Raw genomic sequence first — 13,527 nt, 5'->3', positions numbered from 1 at the left:
GAACTTTATTGGCATAGACTGACTTTGGGCTCCAGGTATACCAGTCTGTCCAAGCCATGAGTCATTCTCTATGGTCCCGCTGAAACTTTTTCACACTTCAGCTGTTGTTGGTGTCAGGTTCCTGTATTTAAAGATTCTGGATTCTGTGCATTTCCTTCTTTGAAATCAGGCTTATGTGGAGCATCCTCCACTTTCACCTCACAATTAGATGCAAAGAGACCTGCCCTGCAAGCAGGTTGTTGCTAAGTTGTCTGGGTGTTGAGAGCACTCTTTAGAGTAAGTCAATGCCAGAACAGTGGTAGGTCTTCCCTGGTAGAGATTTGCTTCTGGTAATGTTAAAGACAATTGTGGTTGTTTCCATAGATGGTATCCATTGTTCAGGGGTGTATGGGCAATGCTCATTCTTCTGAGGCCTAAGCCAAATCATTATGACAATGTTCAGGATATAAAACCTAACTGCATTACAAATTTCTTGTTCCCATCTCTATTAGATAAGAACATGTTGCATATGTATTATTTCCCATTTTAATTAATGTGTCTATGCAAAAGGAAATAGAAAATACATTTTTCTTTATAAAAAGAAAATATTATTTTCTGTATACTTATATAAAGAAATATATTTATATAGAAATATATTTTCTATATAGAAAAGGAAATATATTCTTCTATATAGAAAGGAAAATAAAAATATATTTTCTATAATAGTGATCAGCTATTAAAATGTATTAAAATCGAAAAATTAAAAATGGATTTTTAGAATCACACAGTTTCCCAAGACTAAATCGGGAGGAAATCAAAGATATGAAAGGACCAAACAAGTAACTTAAAATCGTAATTAAAAATCATCCCAAAAACAAAAGCCTAGGTTCAGTTGAGTTCAGTATTCAATTCTACAAAACTTCAAAAATTAGTACCTATACTCCTCAATATCTTCTAAAATGTTGAAGAAACAGAAATCCTTGCCAACAATTTCGACAAAGACAACCTCTCCCGATACCAAAGCAGACAGTGATATTACTTAAAAAGAAAATGATATGGGCCACAGAGTTAGCACGGAGGTAAAGCATTTGCCTTGCATGCAGAAGGACTGTGGTTCGAATCCCAGCATCCCATGTGGTCCCCTGAGCCAGCCAGGAGCAATTTCTGAGCATAGAGCCAGGAGTAACCCCTGAGCACGCTAGGTATGACCCAAAAACCAAAAAAAAAAAAAAGAAAAAGAAAAAGAAAAAGGAAGGAAGGAAGGAAGGAAGGAAGGAAGGAAGGAAGGAAGGAAGGAAGGAAGGAAGGAAGGAAGGAAGGAAGGAAGGAAGGAAGAAAGGAAGGAAGGAAGGAAAGGAAGGAAAGAAGAAGAAAGAAGAAGAAAGAAGAAAGAAAGAAAGAAAGAAAGAAAGAAAGAAAGAAAGAAAGAAAGAGAAAGAAAGAAAAGAAAGAAAGAAAGAAGAAAGAAAGAAAGAAAAAGAAAGAAAGAAAGAAAGAAAGAAAGAAAGAAAGAAAGAAAGAAAAAAGAAAGAAAGAAAGAAAGAAAGAAAGAAGAAAGAAAGAAAAGAAAGAAAGAAAGAAAGAAAGAAAGAAAGAAGAAAGAAAGAAAGAAAGAAAGAAAGAAAGAAAGAAAGAAAGAAAGAAAGAAAGAAGAAAGAAAGAAAGAAAGAAAGAAAGAAAAATAAAGAAAGAAAGAAAGAAGAAAGAAAGAGAAAGAAAGAAAGACAGACAGAAAGAAAAAGAAAAAAAGAGAGGGAGAAAGAGAGAGAAAGAAAGAAAGAAAGAAAGAAAAGAAAGAAAGAAAGAAAGAAAAGAAAGAAAGAAAGAAAGAAAGAAAGAAAGAAAAAAAAAGAAAGAAAGAAAGAAGAAAGAAAGAAAGAAAGAAAGAAAGAAGAAAAGAAAGTAGAAAAGAAAAGGACAGACCAGCATGATGTTTGAGGAGCAATGCTAATTTCTTTTTTTATGGGGGTGGTGGTGGTGGCATTTTACGGCATTTTACAGCCGGCAGCGCTCAGGGGTTACTCTTTGCTCTACACTCAGAAATCACCCTGGCAGGCTTGGGGGACCATACGGGATTTGAACCACTGACCTCTGCATGCAAGAGGTATCTCTCCAGCCCCTCAATTCTAGATTCTTTTTTTTTTGTTTTGTTTTGTTTTTGGGCGGCCACACCCGGCGATGCTCAGGGGTTACTCCTGGCTGTCTGCTCAGAAATAGCTCCTGGCAGGCACGGGGGACCATATGGGACACTGGGATTCGAACCAACCACCTTTGGTCCTGGATCGGCTATTTGCAAGGCAAACACCGCTGTGCTATCTCTCCGGGCCCCAGGTGGACTCTTAGTGGGACACCGGGATTCGACCCAAATAACCTTTGGTCCTGGATCGGCTGCTTGCAAGGCAAACACCGCTGTGCTATCTCTCCGGGCCCAATTCTAGATTCTTAACACATGTAAGTATCCAGTGTGCATGGGTCTGGAATAATGTTGTACATTCCTATAGTGCTTGCTTCTGAAATAGTTTGTGGCCTTTTCCTGTTTCATCCAGAGTAAGGTTATAGAAATTTCATATAATTGGGGAAAAGAAGGAAAATAAAAAATTCTCAAAAAAACTATTAAAAATGAATCCAACAATATATCAAAAATATAATATACTCACAGTGATCAAGTGGAATTCATCTCAGGATTGCAAAGTCATATCAATTTTATAGGGGAATAAAATTCCAAATCCAAAATTAAAACAAACTGCAAAAAATGGTTGCACCAATTATGCAAAATGAATACAAATATTCATTGTATTCATTGAATACAAATATTCATTTTGCATATTTCAAAAGTAATGAGAATAAAACTCATTTAAATTGAATACTATGTATGTCTTAAATTAAAATATTCTAAATCCATTGAACTGAGTGTTGTTTCATTCTATTTATATTTCCTCTTAATTCAAGGAAGAAAGTAGTCAACCAACATAAATAGTTATTTAAATTGCTTAAATATAACTGTTGAGAGGAGGATTTTCATTTCTTGCTTTTTTTTCTAGTGTTTTGTTATCTAAGTAATGCTGGTTTTTGTTTCGTTTTGTTTTTTGTTTGTTAGGCCATACCTGGCAATGCATTATGTTTACTTCTAGCTTTGCACTCAATGATCACCCCTGTCGATGTTCTGGATGTTCTAAGACCTTATGGAATGTGGAGCATCAAACCTAGGTCACTGTATGCAATGTATACTGACTGATCAATAACTGCACCTACTAATGCTGTGTTCTCTGGTGTAGTGTCTCAAGGACATTCTATTGATCTACCCAATTTTTTTTCTTTTAATAGTAAATGCTATAGATACTAAGAAAGGAGTTAAAAGAGTTTGTACTAGTAAAGATGACATTAGTGTGTAAATAGTTATTTCTAAAACAGTTTCTGCAAAAGTCTAAACCCAAATATTTAAACATTATTTTTCCTAAAGTAATCAGGAGTTCTTTTCAATTATTATTTCTCTGACAGATAAAGGGATAATACTTTTAAGTCACAGTAGTCATGTCATGCTTGTACCACTATTATCTCTAGTCATATATATATATATATACACACATATATTTTAATAGAAAGAGTTATACAACAGTGCTTTACAGATGTGATCCTATTCTTTATTAAAATTTAGAAAATATTTATTAACATTTCTTTTTCTGATAACTGTATATTTTCTAAATGCTTAATAATAGCATGAATTTAAGAATAACAACAAGACATTTAAGAATGACGTTTAAGAATGCAACTAACTAAGATAAAGGGCTTCTTTTTTTTTTTTTTGCTTTGTTATCTTTATTTTACAGAAGCAAAAATTAATACAACTAGTCACACCAAAAAGGGATATTTTAAGGATCAATGGTATGGGACCAGAGTTCTCAAAGAATGGTATTATGAAAATAGCATATACCTTTAAGTAAATGGGCTCTCAAGAGATAGGGATAATCCTTTAAAATCCTTAAAGATTTGAGTAATAGATATAAGTAATACTGGTGTTTAGTAAATATAATTTGATAACTGAATAAGACATAATCTTATATAAATTCAAAAAGAGTAGTGAAGGAAACAAAAGCTTTAATAGTCAAGTGTCATCAAGTTATAATAAAATTAAAAGGTGGTTTACATTTTAATGAGGCTGTGAAAATACAAAAGATATAGAAAATAATTCAATGGAAGAAATCAGATATAAAATAGAGATAGGGCAAGGAGTTTAGAGACAATAATGACCCACAGTGCATGACAAGAGGCATTGACAATGTAGATGGATGCTTGAGAGATATATTTACTAAGATGTTTCAATACTAGTACTTCTCCAATGTAGCATATTTGGGATACTCTGCCTTCAGGGTGTGATATTAGAAATATTGTTAGTGTTTGGTGCCAAACTCTCCAGATTCAGTCCCAATTTAGCAGTTATTGGTCATGAGAAATACACATTAGACCTCTTCATATATTCATTGTTAGACTCAAGATGATTTTTCTGTCCTTTTGATGAGTATTTATGTGGATTGAATTAGGTACTATATGTGAACATATATGTTCAATGCTTCAGATGTGGTATATATGTGAGAGGATTATTAGGCATTTAAAGATAGATACTATTTATATATTAGAAGTTTTATTAATTGGTAAGACATTGAATTAATCTACAAGCATTTACTGAGCACAAAGTATTCAAGGTTTACAGTGATATCAAGGTGAGGAAAAACCATCTACAAATTTAAAAACTGAGGAGAATGAGAAGCCAGGATATCTAGTCCATATTATTGGACTAAAATAATATTTGGACTAATAAATAAATATGGACTAAAAGAAAATGTCCTCGTTTATGCAATATAAAGTTAGAGTCTCTAAGAATACACATTGTTAGGATGAATACATTTGTTAGAACAGGTACATGAGAAACTGGGAACACTGATGAAGGGAAGGTCACACTGGCAGGATCCGTGTTTGAATCTAATGCCTGAAACAACTGTATTATGAACAACTTGGTAAATCCCAGTATCATAATTAAAAAAAAACTTTTAAAGAATCATATCTTGGTCACTTAAATACCAATCTTTGTAGTGGTAACCTAGTTTCCACTGATTCTAACATGAAAATTATTTAGCTGTAAACAAGACATTCAACTACATAGATCCAAGCTGGGGTGAGTTTTTGTTTTTGTTTTGTTTTTTCGTTACCAGGGGATGAGGGAAGATAGGAATGTGTGTTTTCTTGTTTTGTTTTTACTTTATGGTTACAGAGATGGAACAGAAGACTTCATGTATGAAAAGCATGCAGTGTACCTCTTAACTACATCCCTGGCCCCAGAAGTTGGCCTTCTATGTAGCAACTTATTTTCCCCACTAAACAATAACAGCTTTAAGTATGCAATAGCCTATTAAGGACTAGTCACTATTTCCATGATAAACTTTGCTATTCCAATTTGTCACCTTCAATTTGTAAGAAGATTAATTTTAGCTTATATTTTTTATCTTTACTGAAAGTTAATTTTTAGAAAATAACTGAAACTACTAAAATTAGGTATCTGTAGTCTTAGATATTTTTTGAGAAATATAAATGAAGCCATCTCTTTCATTTTTTAATCTTCAATTGACCGTGTAGTAGGTGCTTTCAACAATGGACCTTTTATATAAATATAGACCATTTTAATATGAATTCCCAAATGTGAAAACTGAAATATTGTAAGAGCTCATGAAATGAAAAAACTAATTTTCTTTTAAAATAAGTATTTTAGGGGCTGGAGCAATGGCGCTAGATGTAAGGCCTCTGCCTTGCAAGATCTAGCATAGGACAGACCGTGGTTCTATTCCCTGGCATCCCATATGGTCCCCCAAGCCAAGAGCGATTTCTGAGTGCATAGCCAGGAGTAACCCCTGAGCACCAATGGGTATGGCCCCAAAACAAATACATATATGTATATATATATATATATACACATATATATTTAAGTAGCATAATAATAATAATTTATAATGCTTGGGCACATACAGTTTTCCAGGGACTGCTCTAATTATATTTATTTATATTCTTCTTTAACCCTTGCAGTAAGTAATCTTTTAACTACATTATTCTTTTTTTAAAATATAATTTTTATTTTAATTATAGTGGCTTACATATCATTCACAGTAATATTCCAGGTACATATTTACATTGAATCAGGGGAATTCCACCATCGAATTGTCCTCTCACAACCGCTCCCATCCTGCCTCCCATATCCTCCACTTTACCCCCCAGGGGTTGCTAGAATGCGTGGTCCCTTCTGTGTCTAGTTTATTATTTAGTGGTCTTATAACTGTTTGGTCTTGGTGCCTCCATTACTGCCCCCTCTAATTGGGAGGCGGGACTAGAAAGTTCAAGTTATGTGGTTTTGTTTGACAAAGAGAAAGGTAATATGGGGTAAAAATCGACTACGCCGACTATGAGCAGAGTCATTCTAGAGGTTCTCATCCTTGGTTTGAGGGACGAAGGGGAAAAGAAGAAGGTGAAACACCACAACAGTTCAAAAAGATGCATCAAATAAGATATCCAGTGAGCAGTGCAGCAATAAAAATATGCACCACATAGTTGCCATGGTCTTGAGATAGGAAATATGACAAGGCGCAAAGAGGAAGAAGAGAAAAGAAGAAAGAAAAAGTAAATATATAATTAAAAAATTGACAACTACTTCAATATCTATCCCAAAACAAAGAAATCAACAAAAACTAGATTAAAAAAATAATAAAAAAATAAAATAAAAAAAAGAATTGTTTAGTGTTTTTGTCTCCCCCCACCCTGCATAGGCACAGTAAATATTGGGGTCATCCGAAATGGGAATCCCATTGGCCTAAGAGATACAGGGTTTCTCTATCCTTAGAATATATTGTCTATAGACTCCTTTCACATTCATTTACTCTTCCCTTGGTGTTTTTGTGCCATATGGAAGACTTCTGCTCCGATCTGGATGATAAAAACAGACCTCTAAATCTAGAGGTTTCAGTCTGTGCACAGGTCAAGGAGTGGAACTTATGATGAAGACTTTGTGATTTTAGAAGTTCTGTTTCCTCAATGTCATTTTAATCTGTCTTCTGTGGTTAGTGGTCTTGGCCCTTGTGCTGAAACTCGGATGGAGCCTGGGATATCGTCTTTCGTTATGTTTCCAGAAGACCCGTTCAGTTGCAATTGTCTCAATCAGGACTCTGGAATTGGAGGTCATGATTGTTATGCAGGACATAGACCAAACCCTAGACTAGGGCTTTTGTTGGTCCCAGAATACATACTGCCCGGTCATGGTTCTATCAGCCGGTCATCTGTAGATCACGTTCTTGTCTTTTGCACAGCCCATAGTGTGGTAAGTCTTCTGATTTTATTTTATCATTAGTTGGTAAGGTAGGATAACCTGTTCTTATGTCCATTTGTTCCCAATTTCCTCGTTGTCAGGATATCATATTAGAACTGGCACATGTTGGAGATCGAGTAGTATTCAGGATGTCCCAGATGGGCTTTGGTTCCTGTAGCTGTTGTGAAGAACTGTGTCGATTCTATGTCTTGGGTTCAGGATTCAGGTCTGGATGGTCGGTGTATAATCTTCTGGAGTCTAAGTGGATCCACATAACATATTTTCAAGGTGGGAGATTTCCCTGAATTGTAAATAAGTATTAGTTCTTATCCCTAGTAGATAAGAGCTTTTTTATATACATGGGATTTCCCCTTTTTAGTGTGCCTTTGCAGGAAGAAATGGTGCTTCATTATATTGCCAGTGTATTTGGGGGTGAAAAGAACAGAGAAACAAGTCACACACCCAAAAACATAAAAATAGAAATAAAAATATATATTTGCTCACATTTGTATAGTGAAAAATGATTTTAAGTAAAATAAAATAAAAAACAAAGAGGTAGTGTTATACAGGTCTTATATTTATGATGGAAGTATAGGTTTCCCCATTGCCTTTTGAGATTTTCTTATGGGGTGTGGGTTCCCAGGCACCTTTTCATCACACACCCTGCCCTTCCTGAGATTGGTAAGATTTGAGGGGGGGTCTTGCGTAAAGTTCTTGCATTGGGAGTCCTTTTAGGGCTAAGTCCGGTATCCAGCAACAGTCCACATTAGGATAAGTTGGTAGGGAGAGCCACACAGCATGAGTCAGTAGGGGTGTTGGTTGTCTTTTCCTGCCAGGGATGAGGTGTGGGTTTGAGTGGATGTCTCTTCGCTCGGGTTCTGGGTACTGGTTCGTTGGGGTAGGAGGTCAGTCTTGATGCCTAATAGATTAAGAACTAAAGGTGAAGAGGTTTAATAAGTTGGAAAATCTTGATGGGATTGAGGGGTAAAGGGGTAGTCAGATTCCTGGAAGGGGGATAGGAGAGAGTATTTGGAAGGGACAGAAAGGAAGAAAGGGGAAAATAAGATTAAATAGGGAAAAAAAAAAACAAAAAGGAAGAGGGAGTAGTGAGAAGAGAGGTGAAAAGAGTAGGAGCATGTCATTTTGCTTGAATATGTTCAATGAGTAGGCCCCGTAGTATAAGTCTGCAGGTCACCGTTGCTGCTTTAGTGGTCTGCTGGTCACATGCTTCAGGTCCTAAAAGAAGGTATGCCCTAGAGATAAAGGGTGTGTTAAAAAGTTTTTTCCAGAAAATTTTGTAAAGCAACCTGCATATGGTATCTAGTGTGGCTTAGCTCTGAGATGCCATCTTGGGTTGTCCATTCCTTGTATCCAAGAATGCCTGTGGACAGAAAAGCTGAGAGGTTACTTTAAATATATTAAGCTTAAGGCATTAACACCTATTATTTTGAAATACTTCGGTTGTAGTCAGTGATTTTCCATGGTGTTCTTTACCTGTAACCTTGTATAAGATCCCTAAGAGATTATTATGAGCCTTTGCAGTAACAGGCTGATTACATACCTGTTCACTCTATGCTGCTGTTTTTGCAGTTGCTGGTTTCTTTATGGTTTAATGTGTGGTTGAGAGTTTATGATGTTCCTCTTTCATGTGTTTTAGGCACTTCTATCCAGTATATGTGTGGTATTACAGTGTTTGGAGTTTCTACCCTGTTAAGTCCTGGTATTTGATCTTTGAATATTAGTTGTATATATGGTGTAGTTTCTAGGTGCTTCAGAATAGTGCTATCATTCTGTGTTTATCTTTCATCTTCTGACTTACTTCGTTTAACATAATATGTTCTAGGTCCATCCGTGTTGTTGCAAAGTCTGTGATTGAATCATTTCTTACTGTCATGTAGTATTCCATTGTGTATCTTAATATCTTAATGATCCACTCATCTGTTGTTGGGCATCGAGGTTGGTTCCAAGACTTGGCTATTAAACCGAGTGCTGTGGTAAATAGTAGAGTGCACACATATTTTGGGATGAATGTCCTTCCGGCTTGGGGTTAGATACCCAGGAGAGCAATTCCTGGGTCAAATGGCAACTCAATTCTGAGTTCCTTGAGCACTCTCCAGACTGTTCTCCATAGGGGTTGGACTAGGGGGCATTCCCACCAGCAGTGGATGAGAGTGCCTTTCATACCATAACCCTGCCAACAGAGATTGTTTCCATTATTTTTGATGTGAACCATCCTCACTGGTGTAAGGTGGTACCTCATTGTTGTCTTTTTTTGGATTTCCCTAATGATGAGTGAAGGTGAACATGTTTTCATGTGTTTTTGGCCATCTTTCGATCTTCGGTGAAGTGTCTTTTCATTTCATCTCCCCATTTTTTATGGCTTTATTTGGTTTTGTGGAGCTCATCTTTCTGAGTGCTTTGTATATTCTGGATATCAGCCCTTTATCAGACATGTTGAGTGCAAATATTTTTTCCCATTCAGTTAACTGTCTTCTTGTGTTGAGTATGGTTTTTTTTTTTTTTTTTTGCCATGCAGAAGCTTTTTACTTTGGTGTAATCCCATTCGTTTATGTTTGATGCTAAAGTTCTTGCCATTGGCAATCTATCATCAAAGACTTTTTTGATATATAGGTCTTTGAGTGTTCCGCCTATTTTTTCTCAATAAACTTTATAGTTTATGGTCTGATTTCAAGGTCTTTGATCCATTTTGAGTTGACTTTTGTATATGGGGTGAGGTATGGGTCAAATTTCAATTTCTTACAGGTGGTTTTCCAGTTGTACCAGCACCATTTGTTGAAAAGACTTTCTTTGTCCCATTTCAAGTTCTTGGCTCTTTTGTCAAATATTAGTTAACTATATATCTGGGGGCTTATGTCTGGAAATTCTTTTCTTACCCACTGGTCTGAGGCTCTGTCTTTGTACCAGTACCATGCTGTTTTGATCACTAAGGCTTTATAGTATAGCTTCAGGTTAGGTAGCAAGATGCCACCCAGTTTCTTGATTTTAGTATGTGTTTGGCTATCCTGGGTCTTTTGTGGTTCCAGATTAATTTTATGATTGATTGTTCTAAGTCTGTAAAGAATGATGTCTGAATTTGGATGGGAATTGCATTAAATCTATATAGAAGTTTGGGTAGCATGGTCATTTTGACTATATTGATTCTACCTACCCATGAGCATGGGATGTTCTTCCATTTCCTCAGATCCTCTTCAATTTCTTTCTGAAGTGTTTTGAAGTTTCCCTGGTATAAGTCCTTCACTTCCCTTGTAAGGTTGATCCCAAGGTATTTAATGTTTTTGTTACTATTTTAAATGGAATTGAATTCTTAATCTCTCTCTCCTCTACTTCATTATTTGTGTAGAGAAATGCTACTGTCTTTTGTGTATTCACTTTGTAGCCAGCCACTTTGCTGTATTGGTTAATTATTTCTAGAAGTTTTACTGTGGACTCTTCAGGGTTTTCTATATATATCATCATATCATCTGCAAAGAGGGATAATTTGAGTTCCTCTTTCCTAATTTGGATTCCTTTGATTCCCTTCTTTTGTCGGATTGCTATTGCTAGGACTTCTAAGATTATATTGAATAAGAGTGGAGAGAGTGGACAGCCTTGCCTAGTTCCTGACCTTAGTGGAAATGCTTTCAGTTTTTCACCAATGAGGATAATGTTGGCTGTGGGCTTTTCATAGATAGCTGTAACTATCTTGAGAAAGGGTCCTTCTAACCCTACTTTGCTGAGTGTTTTCAACATGAATGGGTGTTGAATTTTGTCAAATGCCTTCTCTGCATCGATTGGCATGATCATGTGGTTTTTGTTTTTCTTGTTGTTGATGTGGTGAATAATGTTGATTGATTTACATATGTTGAACCAACCTTGCATCCCTGGGATGAAACCCACTTGGTCATGGTGTATAATCTTTATAATGTAGTGCTAGATTCGGTTTGCTAAAATTTTGTTGAGAATTTTTGCATCTATGTTCATTAGGAAGATTGGTCTGTAGTTTTCCTTCTTGGTGCTGTCCTTGCCATCTTTGGGAATGTGTGATATTAGCCTCATAAAAAAAGTTGGGGAGTGTTCCTGTCTTTTCTATGGTTTGGAAGAGCCTGTGAATCAATGGTAGTAAGTCTTCTTGGAATGTTTAATAGAATTCACCTGTAAAACCATGTAGACCTGGACATTTTTTTCTTAGGGAGTTTCTTAATTACATTTTCGATTTCCTCTGGTGATTGGCCTGTTTAGATTTTCTAGATCATCAGATTCCAGTCATGGTAGCTGGAATTTTACAAGAATCTGTCGATTTCTGCTGGGTTCTCTAGCCTAACTGAGTATAGTTGTTCATAATATGACCTCATGATATGTTGTATTTCTTGGGGTTCTGTTGTAATCTCTCCCCTTTCATTTGTGATCCTATTTGGGTGATTTCCCTCTTTTTTTGGTGAGTCTTGCCAGTGATTTGTCTATCTTGTTTATTTTTTCAAAAAACCAACTCCTGGACTCATTGATTTTTTTGTATTGTTTTCTTGGTTTCTATGTTGTTTATTTCTGCTTTGGTTTTTATTATTTCTTGACTTCTCGTTGTGGTTGTATTTCTTTGCTGCAGTTGTTCCAGTTCCTTAAGGTGATCCTTTAAATTGTTAATTTTGTTATTTTCCTCTTTTCTGACATAAGCCTATATTGCTATGAGTTTCCCCCTAAATACTGCTTTCACTGTGTCCCACAAGTTTTGACAAGTTGTCTCTTCATTATTGTTTGTCTCAAGGAATCTTATTTCTTTCTTGAGTTGCTCTTTGATCCAATTGTTGTTGAGTAACATGTCATTTAATCTCCAGGTGTTTGATTTTCTTCATTGTTTCTTCTTATAATCAATTTTGATCTCTGTTGCATAGTGATCTGATAGGGTGCTTCTGATTATTCTTACACTTGTGGTTTTATATAAGTTAGATTTATATTCTAAGGCCTGGTCTATTCTGGAGAAGGTTTCATGTGGGCTTGAGAAGAATGTGTATTCTGCTTTTGGGGGGTGGAAGGCCCTATATAAGTCTACTAGTCCTAGATCTTCTAATTTTTCATTTAGGGCTCTTATTACTTTGCTATTTTTCTGTCTGCTGGATCTATCCAGTGGTGATAGTGGAGCATTGAGATACCCTACTACTATCACATTTCACTTCATGTGTTTCTCCAGGTTTGTGAGTAATTGCCTTACATATTTGGCTGAGTCTACATTAGGTGCATAAATATTGACCAGGGTTAGTATTCTTGAGCTATTGTTCCCCTGATCAGTATGTAGTGACCTTCCTTGTCTCTGATCACTTTCTTGAGGTTTAATGCAATTTGGTCTGATATTAGGATGGCCGTCCCTGCTCTTTTTTGTTTTCCATTGGCCTGAATAATTGATTTCCATCCTTTTATTCTAAGTCTGTGCCTGTTCTGCATTAGTAGATGTGTTTCTTGCAAGCAACAGAAGTCTGGTTTATGTTTTATAATCCAGTTCTCTAGTATATGTCTTTTAATGGGAGAGTTTAGACCATTAACATTTAGGGAGATTATTGACAGAGAGGGCTGTTGTGTAGTGGTGTTGTGTAGGGTTGCTGTTGTTACAATCGGGGATTTGGATTGTGTAATTCATCTCTGAGTAGGTCATTTAAAATTGGTTTTGTTTGCGCAAATATAGCTAGATCATTTTTATTTGAGAATGTTTTTAGTCTTCCTTCCCATATGAATGAGAGTTTTGCTTGGTATTGGACCCTAGGTTGGAAATTTCTTTCATTCAGTTATTTAAATATGTCATTCCACTGTCTTCTTGCTTGAATTGTTTTAAATGGGAGATCTGGTTTGATTTTTATGTCCCTTCCTTTGTACTTAAGTTTTTTTCCTCCCTTATGGCTTTTTTTTTTTTTTTTTTTGGGCCACACCCGGCAGTGCTCAGGGGTCACTCCTGGCTGTCTGCTCAGAAATAGCTCCTGGCAGGCACGGGGGACCATATGGGACACAAGGATTCGAACCAACCACCTTTGGTCCTGAATCGGCTGCTTGCAAGTCAAACGCCACTGTGCTATCTCTCCGGGCCCCCTTATGGCTTTTAAGAGTTCATCTTTCTCTTTGTTTTTGTTTTTGTTTTGTTTTGTTTTGTTTGCCATTTAGATTACTATATGTCTTGGTGTTGTCTTATTAGGGTCTATTTTATTAGGGACTTTTTTTACTTCCTG

General features: G+C 36.1%; 1 pseudogene; it reads left to right on the top strand.

Annotated features, from left to right (window-relative positions):
* Positions 1–2,428: 2,428 nt before the first annotated feature.
* LOC126009975 (uncharacterized) lies at positions 2,429–2,553 on the top strand (annotated as a pseudogene).
* Positions 2,554–13,527: the final 10,974 nt, after the last annotated feature.

This window comes from Suncus etruscus, chromosome 5 (genome assembly GCF_024139225.1).
Source record: "Suncus etruscus isolate mSunEtr1 chromosome 5, mSunEtr1.pri.cur, whole genome shotgun sequence".
Taxonomy (NCBI): domain Eukaryota; kingdom Metazoa; phylum Chordata; class Mammalia; order Eulipotyphla; family Soricidae; genus Suncus; species Suncus etruscus.
The sequence above is the reverse complement of the archived record's forward strand: the minus strand, read 5'-3'. Positions and strand labels throughout refer to the sequence as shown.